The 17,928-nt window shown below is 40.3% G+C and overlaps 1 long non-coding RNA gene across 3 annotated transcripts in view; it reads left to right on the top strand.

Moving 5' to 3' along the window:
- The window catches only part of LOC109451365 (uncharacterized), a 63,263-nt gene that overhangs the window by 29,323 nt on the left and 16,012 nt on the right, over positions 1 to 17,928 (top strand). For all 3 annotated transcript variants that reach the window (XR_012497450.1, XR_012497449.1, XR_012497448.1), the window contains one exon: positions 5,047 to 5,128. This is a non-coding gene — a long non-coding RNA (uncharacterized LOC109451365). The remainder of the gene's footprint in view (positions 1 to 5,046; positions 5,129 to 17,928) is intronic.

The raw sequence follows: 17,928 nt of genomic DNA, 5'->3' as shown, positions 1-17,928 counted from the left end.
TCTGTTTAGAGGATCTTTGAATACTTGACTGAGGCAAGAACATATGGGTTGGATCTTGAAACATAAATAAGATTTTGTCAGTTAGATATAGTGTGGCAAGGGAACAGGAAGAGCACTTGAGACAGAGGGAACAGCACAGGCATAGAAGTATGAAAGTGTATAGCGAGGTGAGGCATGGTGGCTGCCCGTGTGGCTGCAGTGAACACAGTGGGTGTGGGGACAGCGTCCCAGAGAGCAGTTTCCAGGCTCTTGGCCTCATGTGGAAAGGTGCTGGCTCAGGTAGTAGATGGCCATCAGCTGTGATCAGACGGCCATCAGCTGTAACTAGTTAGCCATTGGCCAATGATATAAATGCCGTGGCTATACTAAGGGGTTGGTTGGTTGGCAGAGAGGCGGATTGGTTGGCAGAGAGGGGGTTGGTTGGTTGGTTGGCAGAGAGGTGGATGGCGGATTGCACATCGTGTGAAGCCTGCTTCCTGTATCTCCAACCCAGCCTCCAGTGAGAATATAGTGGTATGACTCCCCTATCTATGGCTCCATTGGTATTCCTTTTTGGCCTCACCATACTCTGTGTCTACCCACTGGGAGCGGGAGCAAAGACCCTGCATGACAGTGGGAAATAAAACTGGGAAGAAAAACTGGGATAAAAGCAGGCAAAAGCTTGTATCCCCCATGCTAAGTTGATTATGTTAATAAGATAAAGGGAGTCTTATGTTAATAATACTTTGCACAGGTTGGCAAAGTCTGGTAGACGGGGTCCACTGTCCTGCAACCAGGACAGGGGTAAAGGGACACAGGCTTCAGTCCAAGGGTCTAGGCCAGTATTCAGGAAGGATGGGATCTGGCAAGGACAGGAGCTGGCAAAGACTCAGGAGCCTACAGCAGGAGCTCCCAGGAGAAGCATGGCTGGGGCTGCACCAACAGCTAACTAAGAACATCTACTGCCTTTTGGGTTAGAGCAGCTCTGCCCTCCCTCTTCAGCCTCTCTCTGGCAGGGCAGAACTTCTATAATTAAAAGTCAGGCTATCTCATGCTTGGTGTCCTCTTTTGAGGTCACCTTCTATAGCTAGTCAGGGGAGATTCGTGGGGATTTCTGGTGAGTCTCCTTTCTTTCCTTCTCCTTATTCCCTCTATTCTAGGAGTTGAGTAAAGGACCTGTCACTTGATCCGACTCTCTGATTATCTATAATTCAATCAAGACATTTATACTTTGGAATCTCTCTAAATTTTCCTGACTCTGGTCTTCTAAGCTCCTGACCTGAAATTACTATCTTACTTTTCCTCTGATATTCTATTTGTGTTCCTAGCTGATTCTCAATTGTTCTAAAACATATTGGTTTAATGGGTTGGCTCTGCATTGCAACCTTACTCTGAACCTCCACCTCAGAAGCCTAAAAATAAAGGTTTGTCACCTAATATGGACTGCACTCATTGTCCCGAACTTGCTTATAATCTAATCAGGGATACACGATTTATAAACAGTAAGCAAAATGCAAGATTGGATAGAATTAAACTCTAAAACACATTTGTTGGTAAAGACAGTAAGATGCAGTGGAAAGAAAACTAAAGGCACCTGGGATCTTGTTCTGGTTGCAGGACCGGCCAAGTCTCTAAACCTCAACCATAAAATTGGAGGATTGTTCTATATAATTTCTAAGAGAACTTAGACCTCTGTGACTTAAGTGCTCTGTTGGTGGAGAAACGGAGAGATCTGTTTGGGTAGCATTTATTGGGTAAGTCTTCTGGGGGTAAAAAAAAAAAAATGGAATTTAAGATGAGTCTTAAGGATAGGTGGGATTTTTGATTGGGAAGATTGAGAACACTTGCTGAGTTGGAGGTACAATCATCGGTCCAGTAGGGAGGTAGGAATGAGCAGAGTAGTTTACAGCACAGCAAACACATACACCTGAGTACAACAGCTACAAAGCAGTGGGAGAGAGCTGCGTGGGCATGTTATGGAGGATGCTGGATGCAAGACCGAAGGGTAGTAGAGGATCCTTGAGGAAAGAAGAATGCTCTGGGACTAGTGGGCAGGAAGGCTTGAGGGGAGAATACGTTGGAGAGGAGATGAGAGTGTGACAGTGGTCCAGGTGTGAGTTAGGTAAGTTTGGGCTGAATGTTAGGGTAGCTGAGGTGTAAATGAAGAGGAAGTGGAAAGTCTGAGAGGCATTTCGAAGAAGCGATTGATTGAATAAAGAGGAAAACGAAGAGGAAGCTACCTAAGTTTGCCACCAAGGGGGGACGGGTATTTCTTTGGGGGAGAATGGGTCTGTTGGGGAGTTTTACAGACTCATTTCTAGACATGAACATGTCCAAATAGTTTTGCTGGAAGTCCTCTAAGATGTGCATGTCTTTGTAAGCACCTAGAAATGAGAATCTGATTGTCAGAACCAGACGTATAGTATTTTTAATCATTTGCACCAAGGCAGTTGTTGAAACCGTAAAAGTGGATGTTGTGTATGAAGGTGAAAGAGAAAGACATACAGATAAATTATTGGAAATTATTATAAAGAGAAAGATACAGATAAATTATTGGAAGAAAAAAAAGGAATCATAAGTCTTTTACAATTCCCAGATGTTCTATGTTAGCTTTCATGGTATTATTTCCATCTCCTATAGTACTTCTTTGACCTGTCTCAGAAATCTCTTTTTTTGCATGAATGTTAGTTAGCAATCTTATTATCTCAGGGCAACTGTATAAGTAAGATAGATTAGCTTATACTTACACTCAAAATTTCATTGACTGAAAAGTACTCCTTCCTCATTCACTCTATAAATTTGTCACTTCCACACACATTTTTTTGGCCAAAGAAGGTCACATAGCCACATCAACATTGGAAAGAGGTGGGAAGTACAATACTCCCCTGTGCATTAATGGAGAGTGGGAATATTTGTGAACAGTTCTAGCAATAACCATAATAAGAATCATTTTTTTCTCAGACTCCTTCTATATCTGCAGCCATGCCTCCTCCACCCTTTTATCTGTATCATCACTAAATGTTCCTGGTACCAGCATTTTATAATTAGTGGTAATACAGCACAAATCCTATGTGAACAAGCTACTTCTGCTACTTTTCTCTTTATTTTCTCCTTATATTGATGCTAAGTATTCCTTTTCTGTAGTTGGCTCTCTTTTTTCCTTCCTTTCCCTATTCTGGGAACTGAAGAGACTCAAGAAAATGCTACACCTATAATCAAAACAATCTTTGCTTCTCTTTCTCATCCCTGTAGTTCTGCTTCTTTCTTTCTCAAGAATAAATTCCTTCCCCCTGGGTTCTATCACACTTCCTTCTTCTACTTTTTCACTTCCTTGTCACTCAGCGTTTAAGGCCACTGCTGAGCAAAATAACCGGCTGACAAGCAATAGATATTACTCAATCCACTATTTGTTCTGTCCAACATAATTAGCTAGTTGTCCTCATTTTCACAGCTTGTTCACATCCCATAAATTGTTGACTTGATTAATTCTAATCAGAATTCATCTTTTTTCCCTTCCAAATCCCAAAGAATGTTGTTTGAATCTCTAATATGATTATCACAGTCTGCCCTGACTCAGGGTTAGTTTTGTATATGTTCCCTCACTAAATTGTGACATGCTTATAGAGTAAGCTGTGATTTACACCTAATAGATATTAAATAATTGTGAACTCATTGATGAATACCATATTTGACTGAACTGATCATTGTTTTTGGTAACATTTGGGATTACCTTGATTTAGCAAATGGCTGTTATTAGACTCTTGTTCATATCCAGGAAAAAAGGGGATATACAGTATTTTTCTATTGATGACCTCTCTACTATTTTTCTATTTCACCTCTTATTTTAGATTGAAGTATTATTGCTTGTTTACAATTCATGCTATACCTATCTCCCAAAGGGCTTTGAATATATATATGAGGCAGTAAATTAAATTATTCATTCACTGATTTATTCAATAGTCACTCAGTGAGAGCTAGGGATAGGGTAGAAAGTCTAATAAAACATGGCTGCCTCTTTCAAAACCTGGGAGCAGGTGGGGAACAGATAACTAAAGCAATTGCTACAGTGTGGTAAGTGCTATGGCATAGAGGAGTAGACTTTAAATCAGACTGGGACTTTCTGGAACATGGTACCGCTGGAACTAGCTTTGAGGTTAGGAGAAGGCGATAACTAGGGAATTGGGGTGAAACAAGGGCTCTTTATGAAAAGGAAATATGCCATGTGCAAAGGCACTGAGATGGGAAATAAAATCACAGATTCTAGGAACTGCTCAAGAAATTCAACAGGACTGAAACATAACATACAAGTTGAAGGATGGTACAAGACGAAGCTAGAAAGATGAACAGGTATTATCAAAAAGGAGCTTGTGTGCTCAGCTAAGGAATTTTAACTTCAAAGCTATGGAGCATGTTGGAACTCCTCTCCCAGGGGGATCTACGATGCCACTCTGGGAATATAGTTCCAAAAGCTGGCTCTTGTTACAGGTAGGGTGAGACTTCCCCATAAGGTGCAGGGAATGGAACTAAGATTATCTGACAGTGCAGGCTGAGGGGCAAATCCAAGATTTATTCAACGTTGAGAGGAAATATCAGAAATAATGAATATGAAACATGAACTGAAAGTACTAGGACAGAGCAAATAGGTCAAAACAGAGCAAAAAACCCTGGTGTGATTTCTTAAAGCCTCTTCTCCCCTTTCTGGACTCCTTCAGCTAGGTCTCTGGAGGGGAGAGGAATATTCTGAACCAGTATGGACCTGACGCCCTCCAGGGATTTTAAGCAGAAGAGTGATAGGGACTGTTGCTCTCTTAACTCTAGGCACACAACACGTTGTCCAGTCCAGTGAGCCCTCCCCCATATGGATCTGGCCCAGAGTCAGTCCTCAATAATGCTCATTGTTAAGTGCAGGAATGCTTTTGTTTAGTCTATTCATATGTTACGTGAGTATAATGCTGATTTCATAGAAACCCACAAGAACTCACTCTTTTATTTATTTTAATAAACATCAACTGAAATCATATTATTTACCAGCCATTCAAATGTAACACTACCCTCTTTTTTCAACAGGGTCTCAGGCATGCAAATTTAAATCATACGCATCACGAAAGAAAACAATAAAGAAGAAACACCTATAAGAATCCACTAAAATGTAAGACCAATATAATACAAGTAGTTTAGCAGTAATATGGTATAAGTCTCCATAACAATAGTAATCCAGAGATAGTATCTGAGATTATTGTAACACATAAATTTAAACAATACAAAGCTGCTCACAAATATTGTGTGTATTATGTGTGTGAGTTGAGAACCATAACTGAAGTCGGGTGGCTAAAAGTATTGGTGACATATCAGGGGGATCACTTCACTTCATAAATTATTTAAATGTCTAACTACTATGCTGTACATCTGAAATTAATATAAAGTAATACTGAATATCAACTATTGAAAAAAAATAGTCACGAGAATGTAAAGTACAGCATAACGAATACAGTCAATAATATTATAATAACTATGTACAGTGGTAGATGGGTAATAGACTTATTGGGGTGATCACTTTGTCAGTTATATAAATGTCTAATCACTATGTTGTTTTGTACACCTGAAACTAATATAATATTGCATGTCAAAGGTAATTGAAAAATAAATTTAAAAAAAACAGTAATGGTGGCAATAGCAAAAGCTAAAATATCCTGGGGAGAAGCTTCACTATTTGCCATTCTAAAATTGGGGGTCAGAGTGGGTGGGAGGGAATGAAAATAAAGTAAATAAATAAAATAAAATTGGGGGGAAACATGTAAGCTTTGGGGCAGGCCATCAGGAGAGAAGGTTTTAAATAAAATACCAGGAAAACAGGGTGTGACCAGCCTTTATACATGTCACAATGGTGCCATCATGAGACAAGTCCATGTAATATACAAAGCAAGGGAGGAAGTACAAAATGCAGAGAGCTGCAGAGACTCTTGGATTGCTCTTTTTGCACAGCACAGGCATCAAATATACCCTGTGGCTGTGCATGTGTAACATTTGAGTAGATGTGCATCATAAATTGAATCAACAGGTTTAAATAAACCTGTATTATGATTTCTGTTATTTAAACGAGCTTTCCGTCTCAGGTTTCAGAATGATTTCCTCATACTTAACACCAGCAGAGAACAGAAAGTAGCATTATTATTATTATTATTTTGCAAAGACATACCTCATGGTATAATAAAAAAAAAAAGTTTGGTCTTTGTCCCCTGTTCCTTGTACACAGCTCCTAAAACCCTTTGAGTGACAAGAGTATCTTTTGTATGCTAATAAGATGCCTGGTGGCTGGGGACCATGTAGATAGCTTCAAGATGGAGGATGGAGGGTAGTGGCCAGAAAGACCAGGAACTTTCAGTCCTACCCCCAACCTCCAGTCAGGGGGAGGGGCTGAAGATTGAGTTCAATGATTTAATCAATTGTATCTATGTAATGAAACCTCCATAAACACCCCTAAATGATGGGGTTTGGCTAGCTTCCAGGAAGGTGAACCCATCGAAGTCCTGGGAGGGTGGCACACTCCAACTCCGTGGGGACAGAAGTTCCTATGCTCAGGACCCTTTCAGACTTTGCACTTTGTACCTCTTCATCTAGCTGTTCATTTGTATTCTTCATGCTAAACCAGTAAACATAAGTGAAGTGACTTCCTGAGTTCTGAGAGCCATTCTAGCAAATTATTGAACCTGAGGAGAGGGTAGTGGGAATCCCTGACTTATAGCTGGATGGTCAGGCACCCAGGTGAACTAATTCTTGTGACTGGCACCAGAAGTGAGGGGAGTCTTGGCGGACTGAGCCCTTAAACCTGTGGAGTCTGACACTAATTCCAGCTCATTAAGCTGGAATCAAATTGGAGGATACCCAGTTGGTGTCCAGAGATTCAGAGAATTGATTGGTGTGAGAAAAAAACAAACAAACATACTTTTCATTTTAAAAGTATTGTAAGTAAAAAAGCTCACCCCTGGTTAAATATATATCTCTAATCTTACTATTCTATATCTTTGTTGAAAAATTATTATTTAGCAAAATCTCATAGGTTCTGTGTGTGTGTGTGTGTGTGTGTTGTGTGTGTGTGTGTGTGTGTGTGAGATCATGAGATGTTTGGAATAATGGCTTTGGTAGGTATAGCGGTGAATCCGGGTTTTTGTGGGGTTTCTTTTCCCTCAAACATTCCAGGTCTACGTTTAATGTTGCTTTGTTCTTTTCCCTCCATATTCCTTGTGCACCTTCAAGTAAATTTCAAGTTAATTCACTGCTTTTGGAAACCAATATCAATCCTTTCCCATTCAGTTGCCTCTCTACTTTATTTTGCCAGATACTCCGTTTTCTAACACATTCTATGAGGCAGTAGAGAGCCAAGAAAATGTTTGAAACCTTGAAGACATGGTAAAATTTGCCACATGATTTTAGGTAATCACTTAGGCCAGAGGCTATGTAGAAGATGGATTTGAGGAAGGAGGTTACTGGTATAGTGCACAAAAGCACAGGTTCTGTAGACAGCCAAACCTGGGTCCAAATCTAGTCTCTAACACTTATTGGCCGTATAACCTTGAACAAGTTATTTATCCTCTCCAAGCCTGCATCTCTTCATCAAGGGCAAAAGTAATGGTTTTCAATTAAGTCATGTTTATTACTAAGTGCTTAATGTGAAGCCTGACAAATGGCAACCTTAATTTACATTGCCATGTTTTTCTATGAATGTTTTTCAGCTGGGTCTTAGTGAGATTTCGAATTTCTCATCAACATCTGCCTCTTTTATTTCCCATTTAAGGGCACCTGAGATAATGTCTGTCTCCTAGTCCTGACTAGAAGGTTATTCAAATGTCATCCCATCCCAACTGTGGGACAACTTTATGCCAAAGGAATATAGACTAAGCCAAACTGGTTTTCACACCCCCTTCTTTCTTTCAGTGCCCTTGAGACCCTATTCAGGCTTCCCTTTCTGAACGCATACCTCAGTTAGTGCCCCCCACTCACATTACGCCTGCCTTGCCCTCCTAGAACAAGTCAATCCTTCATGAAAACTTACTCTGCCACATCATACTTTCCAGCTCTGTCTGCTTAGTAATTTTTTGAATTTATTCAACACGTTTTTTACTGGCTGCTTACAAGATGCTACGAGCTAAGGAAACAAAATGAAAGCAGTATAATCTTCATACTCCAGTAATTCAAATTTTGCTTATGCTATAATACAATCAGTGACTCTCAGCCCCAGAATTAGAACCACCTGTGAAGTTTTAGAAACTACAAGTGTCTATGTCCCACCTAATTTAGTAAATCTGGGAGGGACTCAGATATAAAAAATTTCTACACCTCCCTGAAAAATTTCTAAACCTTCCTCGTTGATAAGCCCTGGGTAAAGAAGAACCAAAGTATGTGTTGAGAGTACAAAGGTGATAGGAATGTGGGGTATTGGGTGGTGTAGGGGAGGAAAGATTTTTCCCTTCTTCCCTTCTAGTTTCTTTGCTGCTCTAATAATTAAATTGACAGAAGACAGGTTAACAAGAGAAAAACAAATTTAATTTCATATGTTCAGAGACCCGTTGATGGAGAAACTGACCTAAAATTGTTCCCTGTCACGTGGAACTGACCTAAAATGGTGGCCTGAGTGGAGAGAGAAGTCCCCAGCCTAAGCCCCAGCCCACTTCCGCATAACCCCCTCCAAGCCACACCCTGAGCCAATCACTAGATGACACCTACCCTTTCCCCAACTCAAGGAAGTCCCCAACCCATAAAAACCTGCTCAAAACCTTGCTAGGAGCTCAGTCTTTGGGAAAGATCCCGCTGAGTCCGCCAGCGTAATAAAGCTGACCTTCCTAACTCTCTGAGTGCCACTTGGGTTCTTTCCAGTCCTGGTATCCGTAACACCATGAAATTATGAGACTCACAGAAGTGACCACAGCAGTAAACTTTTATATGTTTTAGACAAACAATAAATTTGTAGAAGAATTGACAAGACAAATGGATTTGGGCTAGGTGTAGTAAAATGGTCAAGTAACAAGACGTGTTTATACAACCTTCTTGACCCTATTTCCTGTCCCTGGTGATAAGGACACCTTCTAACCTCCTAGGACAGGGAGATATTTGGGGGCAAGTTAACCTCTCAATTCCATTTGCAAAGCATGAAACTAATCACCTGTTCTTTGTCTATGTGTTATGACTCTGTTTTGAAATATCCCAAATTTATCCATTTATTTGGCAAGATTTTATTGAGTTTCTGTTATATTCTAGGCCTTGTATTTTTATGTTTGTTTTCAAAATTATATGTATTAATTTCTTTGTTTTTAAAAAAATATGTTTATAAGTTAATATTAGGGAATGGACGTTTGCACTTAATACCAACCACATGCTTGGTACTTTATATGTCTACTGATGTGATCTATAGAATATTATGTCATGTTTAGTACTCACATCAATATTGAAAATAATCTTCCCCCACCTACCACTGTCTTTACAGATAAGGAAACTAATACTTGAAGGTGCAAGGTCCAAGATCATGTGGCTAATGGGTAGAAGCCCCAGAATTTGGACAGAGCTTTGTGTTTCTTCAAAGCCCAAGCCTTTTTCCTTGTATTACACTACCTCTTGGGCTTGCCCAAAGAAACTTTATAAGGCTAAGAAGGTTGTTAGTACAATACTCAATTAATCCATGAGCAAGGCCAGGTCTGAATGATTAAAAAGTGACCATTCAACAAACAACCCACAAGGCACACAGCATCAAAATGTTCACTTTAAACTAATAGATTATCCTGAAGTAACTTGCAGTCATCTGCAGTCAACCTGCAATAACCTGATCAACTTCTCACCGCTAATTTTGTGTTCTCAGAAATATAGTTTATGATGGAGTCTGTGAGCACAAACCGAAGTGAAAGTGTGTCAGTTTTTATTAATGGTGATGATCAAGCCTGATAATTCAGGGTGGCCTTTTTTTCTTTTTGGACTCATTTTGCTTGACTGGCTCTTTTTAGGCCATTCCTTCAATCTGTTATTCTAAACAGTGTGACCTACCGTGTTAGCAACTAACGGTTAATTTGGCCAGTGAGAACTTGAATAAGAATAATATTGAACTGACAACCAAAAAAGTAAATCAGGGTCAAATTCAAAATTAGATTCCGAGACTGTTAGGCCATACTAAAACTAGGCCAAAAGTCTTGAGAAATTTATCTAGGTAGTTCCCAAGTATCAGGAGTAGCTATGGGAAGGAGGAGGATAGGATGGAAAACCAGTTAGTGTACCCATCTCGAGTATAAAAGGACTGTATGATAATACACTCTATTGTGTTCAGGATATGCAGATCTCCCAAGGACAGTCCCACACTGCAGCATTGCCTGGGCCAAGCGCTGTCGCTGCTCCATATGCCAGGAGGTGATTCACAGATGGATTCAAAACTCTGGAGTGTATGTGGAGGGATTTCTTTGGGCTCCTCTTCCTTAAAGCCTGGGCTTTAACCCCTTCTCTTGGTTCCATTTGCTACCCAGGAGCATGCTGGACACAAGTACAAGGGTGCTATGTGTATGAAATCTTGACTCTCTGCCTTGGGGAGTTAGTGGCAGGACATGTCAGAATCAGCGGAAGGTCCAGGGCAGAGACTCTGGCCCTTACCTGTAGGGAATGATCCCGATAGATAGAAGGATTCCTCATAGGACAAGAAAGTCATCAGATGTGCTTGTTCAATCCTGGGACAATAGTTGAACATTAACAGGCAGGCATTCTCTTTAGTCAGACACGAAGTAGTGTAACTCGAATGTTCTCTAACTCAGGCTAGAGGGACGGCCTCCCAAGTTCCTTGACAAAGTTCTTTAAGAAACTAAGGAAGTGGACCTAACAAAAATTTTAGTAGAGGGAGGCTATGGAAGCCCAAGAGCAGGATTAGCATATGTGGGAGACCAACAGTTACAACCGGTTGCCCAGTACTCCCCACTACTTTAGAGCAAGCAGCGTCAGCAAGCAGGGCAGTGTGGTTGAAGACAGGGGGCCTGAATTCAATTGACCCCACAGCGGGAGCATGTATTTGGGAGGCACAGCAGGAAAAGAGAGCAGAGCCTATGAAGCAGTGTAATTGAGAGATGGACTGTCCAGTTTCCGGGCATTTCATGGAGCCTTGGGATGGGAGAGGCCTCCCCAGGCCTCTGCCAGGCATGAGAGACACGAGGGACCATGGTTCCTGAATTTGGCCTGGGTACCATTTTCCTTCCAGTGACTTGGCATTGATTTGTTCTCATCCATTGTTTACTGGGTTGTTGTTATTGTTGCTTTTAATCTGATTTCTGCTGGTGTCTGTATTTTACTTACATTTACTCTTATGTAGCGAGGTTTAAAATAAACACTTTAACAGTCATTTATTCGGCAAGGCAGTATCGCAAAATGGTTAATAGTTTGGGCCCTGGAGTTAAAAGAGTTCAAATTCTACTCTACCATTTACTAATCTATATGTCCTTGGGCAAGCTCCTTAACCTTAATTTCCCTAAGCCTTGATTTTCTCATCAGTAAAGTGGGAATAATAAAACTTATGTCACAAAATTGTTATGAAGATTAGATGAGATGAATGTATGTAAAATGCTTAGATCAGTGCCTACATATAGTAATTCTCAATAACTGCTAATTATTATTATTATTATTATTATTATGGCTTTAAAGTTCACAAAGCATTATCACATGTATTTTCTCAATTATAATTTTTTTTAAAAGTTTTATTTATTTTAAGTGTCTTTCCAGGACCCATCAGCTCCAAGTCAAGTAGCTGTTTCAATCTAGTTGTGGAGGGCGCAGCTCACAGTGGCCCATGTGGGGATCAAACCAGCAACCTTGTTTTTAAGAGCACCGCGCTCTAACCAACTGAGCTAACCGGGCACCTCTCATTGGAATTTTTTAATGTTGACATATTAATACAATGCAAGTAAGGATGTAAAAGTAGATTAATAAGGGAAGAGAGGGATTGGTAAAGGAAAGATCCCGTCGTCCTCCTTTCTCTGGCATCTACTATTAGATGAAGTTTATAAGCCATCCCGAAGCTCTGAGTCTCCTGTGCTCTCCTCCTCTTCTCCCCCTGCTCCCCACCACACACACATCGGCTATCAGTCCTCTCCTCTTAACTTCTTGGCTGGAAGGTCCCGCCACAGGGCCTTGTCACTGCTCCAGCACAACACCCTCTCCATTTCGCTTAGTCATCGAACATTTCCCCGTCTTACCCAGAAAATAGCTGAGCCCCTCTGAGGGCAGCAGAAGCGCAGGCCCAGGTGATCACTCTCTAAGCACGGCCTCTCTCTGGAGGAAATACCCAGTACAGTGGTGAGGGCTGGGTGAAAGCGTCGGTGTCACCCACAGAGTTTCCCCTTTCCTCTTACTTGAGGCTTTCCCCATATGTGGCTGGGGAAATCCAGCTCAGCCATCTCTGAAGACCTTTGAATTAAGAGCTTGATCTTCCTCTGTGGTTGCCCTTGGTGGAGAGAGGTGGCTGAAGCAACTGTCCCCACCCACAACCAATATTTCAAACTCATCCACTCAAACCCTCTAAATTGCTCTATGCCTTCAGAGAAAAGTGCACCAGCCCAATAATCACCCAAACTAGTCAGAATGACAGACTCAGCCTGCAGAAGGGTATACACGTGGAACAGTTATTTGTTGTACTCTTCTCGTAAGGTCCTCTAGTCACCAGTCACCTATTAAAGATGGTGACCCTATCAGCTTACTTCCTCTCCCACACTCCTGAGAATAACACATGAAGAAACAGGCAGGTCTGGCTCAACCTCTTGCTGGGCCACTTAAAACAAGGTTATTAGAAAGCTTAATTGGTAGGATATAATCAATAATTAGCATTAAATCAGGACTGTGAAAGCTAAAAAGTCCCTGTGCCGCCAAAGCCCCTATCTTTTAAATGCCCTCCACCTCACTCATGGCTGTTGATGAGATTAGGAATCTTTGTAATGTAGAATATTTTCTTTGTGCAGGGATCGTGTCTCATGAAACCGAAGAATGGAAACATGGACCAAGGAGAGGCGAGGAGTTGTTAAAGAGGATAGTTTATTAAAAGTAGAAAGTAAAGAGTCACAGCTCTTGGAACAAGAGTGGGTGCCGACCAGGTTGCCCAGTGATTGAGACAAAAGTTCTTACTTTTATACCTTCCCTTGCCTGCTTGGGGAAGGGAGCTGGTGTCTTCTAATGGAATTCATCTATCAGGTTTGTCCTGTTTGCCCGCCCTAAAGGGATTAACAACCCACCCCTATCTATCAGATCCTAAAGGGATTCATGAACCCACCCCTATCTATCAGATCTGCTCCTTTGTCCGGCCAAAAGGGATTTATGACATAATTTATTAACCTCAAAGTGCACTCTCATATCTTTGTCCTGGAGTGAAGGAGACATTCCAGAACCTGGAGTGTCAGGATATGGCTGCCTTTTCTTTATTTCACCAGGGACCTCCCTGTTTACCTAACAACATGCTAGCAACTAACCTGTCTCATTTCTGCTGAGGCTTCTGTCTATATCCTCCACCAGTGTCCCCTGATCCATTTTTGCTTCTGATTCTTGCCTTAGTCCACAGCTGTGAGCTCCGCCTATAGTTCTGCCATCTCAGGCACATTGTCAGTGGAGTGTTCAACAACTTAAAAGTTCTGAAATTCACAGCCTACATGCAAAACACTCAAACTCTTGACGGACAGATAAGTCCAAAATCTGTACTTCAATTCCCTCAGGATAGTTGTCTTTTTCTTCTCTCGGATCCAACATATGGACCCTGGCTATCATGTTTTTTTCCCAGGAAATGGAATTGGCTTTAGGGTTGGTGTCCTTGGAAGATTCTCTCCCATCCCTTCTTCCTATTTCTTCACAGAATTTCCATCCCTGCCCAGTGATGGCAGCTGTAGTATGTTGAATATGGCCCCAAACTATCCCTGGCCCCTGAAAATGTTGCCTTATTTAGAAAAAGGGTCCCTGCGGATGTAATTAAGTTAAGGATCTTGAGATGGGAGGATTATTCTGGATTATCTGGGTGGATCCAACATGCAATCACAAGTGTCCTATGAAACAGGCAAAGGGAACGCTGATGCAGAGAGAATGTGATGTGAAGATAGAACAGAGAGATTTGAAGTTCTGGCTTTGAAGATTAGAGCCACATAGCCACAAGCCCAGGAATTTTGGAAACCATCAGAAGCGGAAAAAGGCAAGGAACAGATTCTCCCATAGAACCCTCTCTTAGTGTGTGAATGGCCCTGCTGACATTTTGAGTTTAGCCCAGTAATATTGATTTCAGGCTTATGGGCACCAGAACAGTGAGAGGAAAACTACTCTCTGGGTGGTTATTTTAAGCCACCCAGCATGTGTTGGTAATTTGTTACAGTAGCTACAGGAAACTAATACAACAGCCATTCCCCCAACCATCTTTCTACTGCCTTTTATTCATTACTGAGCATGCGCTCAGTTTAATTTCAAGTAACTCTAATTATTAAGTTGGTGCAAAAGTAATTGTGGTTTAAAAGGTTAAAAATAATTGCAAAACCGCAATTACTTCTGCACCAACCCAATACTATCTCCCTCCTTCCTCTTTTCTAGGAAAGTAAGTCATTTTTGCCAACAGCAGCATGTATGCCATTTTCCAAAAGTCCTTCAGGCATTTTAGACTTCTGGGATATGGTCTTCTCTCTTCTCTCTCTCTCTCTCTCTCTCTCTCTCTCTCTCTCTCTCTCTCCAATCATTAATGGAAAAGAAAGTATTATAAAAGCTAGTATACTTGGTACTCTCTCAACTCTCCATTAATTAACCAGTACTTCCGAGATCTTCAGTATGATGATGGTCTTCATAATTGATGTCCTTAAGACTTGCAAAACCCTGAAAAGTGTTTTGAGACACCAAAAGAAAGGTTAAATTTACCAGTTTCACTATTTCTTTAGAAAAGGCATAGCCATTTAACCTGTCTGGATCATTGAACTGTCTTTATGCAACATAGAGAGGGTCTTAAAGCCAGGAGGCTGAGGAGAAATGGAACGATAAAGGGATTGGAGCTCTTAATGAGGTAATAGTAAAAGCCAAGGCGTGAAAAGTCAGGACTGGAAAGAGATTGATTAGAAGAGTTTAAGACTTGACATAACGTAGGAGTTGGAGCTGCTGTGGGTGACGTTAAGTTACCCAGGGAGGACTTGAGTAGGTTCAGTAAGATGGATGGCAAAGGGGATTGTTGTCAGGAGTGCCTGGGACCTCGGTGCATTGGGGTGGTCTTCCAATGGGTGCTGAGTTTGTCTAGGATGCACACATTTAGGACATAGAGGGGAGAGGCCAGAGGAGCACTGCAACCAGGATGAAAAAAATCTCAGTAAAGAAAGACCAGTGACCAGGTTGTTGAAGGGTGCTAGATCAGGGAAGATTGGAGGTGGAGTTCAAGGAGTGTTTTGTTTGTTTGTTTTAACAATGTGAAATGAATTAGAGAAGTAAAACAAGGAGAATTATAAAAGAGGCTGCTGAAATTGTGGTAAAGGCATTATCAGTGAACTTCAAAAAAGCAGTTAGCCCATAGTGACAAGAGCTAGTGTTCTAGAGGTTATTGTCTAACTCTTTCCCCATTCCTTTCCATTTCTAAAGGAGTTCAGGCCTTTATTGCCTTGTGTGCAGATGGGTTTCCCTGATTGTAATTTCAGTCCATTTCAGTCCTCCTGTATACCATCACCAGACAAACCTTCCTTAAATGTATTATGAGTATGTCACTGCATTGGTCAAAATCATGCATAAGCAGAAAGTTAAGACAACTACCCAAAAGGAAGTGATCCAAGATCCTTCTTTTTTTACCCAAGACAGAGGGGCTTCCAGCGATTGGAGGCTGTCAGTGCTAAAACTGGGAAAGTCCCAGGCAAACCTGGATGAGTTGGTTACCCAAGGGATTAATTCCAAGAGAAAAAGAAGTCTCTATTGTGACCCAAAGATCCAGTGGATTAATAAGACCCATTAGAATTCTTCCAAACACAAGACCTACATCACCAATAAATGTAAGATCAAAATATAAACACAATGAAATCAACCAAATCACAGACAACTATAATGTCTTACAATTGCCTGGTTTACATAAAAAAATTTCCAAAGCAAATGCTGAATCCCCAGAACTGATCTACCCTCCATATTACAACCTAGAACCACGCTGCTATTATCAGTCACGGTGACCAACTGTCTTGGTTATAGCACTGAAATCCCACGTTCCAGACAAGCCAGGTTGGTTGGTTATCCATGACCTTACTAACTTTTGTAGGAAGCGAGAACAGAAGAGAAAGGACGAATGTCTTTACTGACTTGGCTTCTCCAGATTTTCCATCAATCTATGATAGTTGTTTAGATTTCATCTTCTGTGAACCCAAAGAATATTTCTATCAAAAGATTACTTATGATGCTGTTAGGCTAACTGGTTAATGAAATAGAAAAAATCAACCATAAACACTTTAATCAAAATGATAAGGTAACTCTTACAAAACTAAACATACTCTTACCATATTTTCCATACTCATACGCCTTGATATTTACTCAGATGAGTTGAAAACTTATATCCACACACACACACATACACACACACACACACACACACATACACACACAAATCTTGCACGTGAATATTTATAGAAGTTTTATTCATAATTGCCAAAATTTGGAAGTAATCAAGATGCTCTTCAGTAGGTGAATGGATAAACAAACTGCAGTACATCCATACAATGGAGTATTATTCAGTAATAAAAATAAATGAGCTATCAAGCCACAAAAAGACATGGAGGAACCTTAAATGCATATTGCTAAGTGACAGAAACCAGTCTGAAATGACTATATATGCATGATTCCAAATAAATGACATTCTGGAAAAGGCAAACCTATAGACAAAGAATCGGTGGTTTCCAGGGGTAAGTGGGAAGGGAGAGATGTAACGGTAAAGTACAGGGGATTTTTAGGCCAGTTAAACTAGTCTGCATTTGTAATTGTGGCCACATGTCATTATACATTTGTCTAAGCCCATAAAGTGTACAACACAAAGAGTGAACCCTAGTGTAAATTATGAACCTTAGCTAGTAATAATGTATCAAAATTGGTTTATCAATTGTAGCAAATGTACCACTATGAAGCAAGATATTAATAATAGGGGAAACTGGGCTGAGATGGGGGTGAGGTGGTATATGGGAACTTTCTGCTACATCTTTCTACAAACTTAAAACAGCTCAAAATATAGCCTATTAATTAGAAAACAACAACAAAAACAGAATCCACCCCTCAAATGTGGACTCAATTGGTTTATAATCAAATTAAATGCCAGTTTTTTCCCCCCAACAGAATATTAAGCAGAAATCTAAGAATTTTACAATGGAATTAATTATCCATAAAATGGGAAAATTAAATAATGACAACATTATTGCAGTGTATTAAAAGTGAAATAATGTAAATATATTAAATGTCCTTTAAAGGACAAAATTTTAAGGTAATCAGTAAGAAATTTGACAAAGTAAATTTGCAACAATGTAACAATCAAAGGGTTGGTATCTTAATTATAAATATAGACTTTATACTCTGATGAAGAAATAAGCAAATATTCTAATAAAAAATAGTCAATGAATAGAACAGGAGAGTCATAAAAATAGAAATACAAAACTGGCCAATTAACATTCAAAAACATTCAAACTGAATAGTAAAGAAATGAAGGAAAAATGCCAATACTCACTAATCTAGAGGGTGTGGGGAATTGAGCACACTCCTACAAAGGTCATCTCTGTATAAATGACTATGACCTTTCATGGGGCAACTTACCAGTGTACATCAGAAACCTTAAAATATGTATACTCTTTGGTTAGCAATTCTACTCCCAGAAATTTATTCTTAGGAAATAATCCAGAGAAACTAGCAATGTACAGCCATATGTATTGCAGTCTTAATTATAATAGGAAAAACTAGAAATAATCTAAATGTAGGAGATTA

The sequence above is a fragment of the Rhinolophus sinicus genome, linkage group LG06, assembly GCF_036562045.2.
Source record: "Rhinolophus sinicus isolate RSC01 linkage group LG06, ASM3656204v1, whole genome shotgun sequence".
Classification (NCBI taxonomy): domain Eukaryota; kingdom Metazoa; phylum Chordata; class Mammalia; order Chiroptera; family Rhinolophidae; genus Rhinolophus; species Rhinolophus sinicus.
The sequence above is the reverse complement of the archived record's forward strand: the minus strand, read 5'-3'. Positions and strand labels throughout refer to the sequence as shown.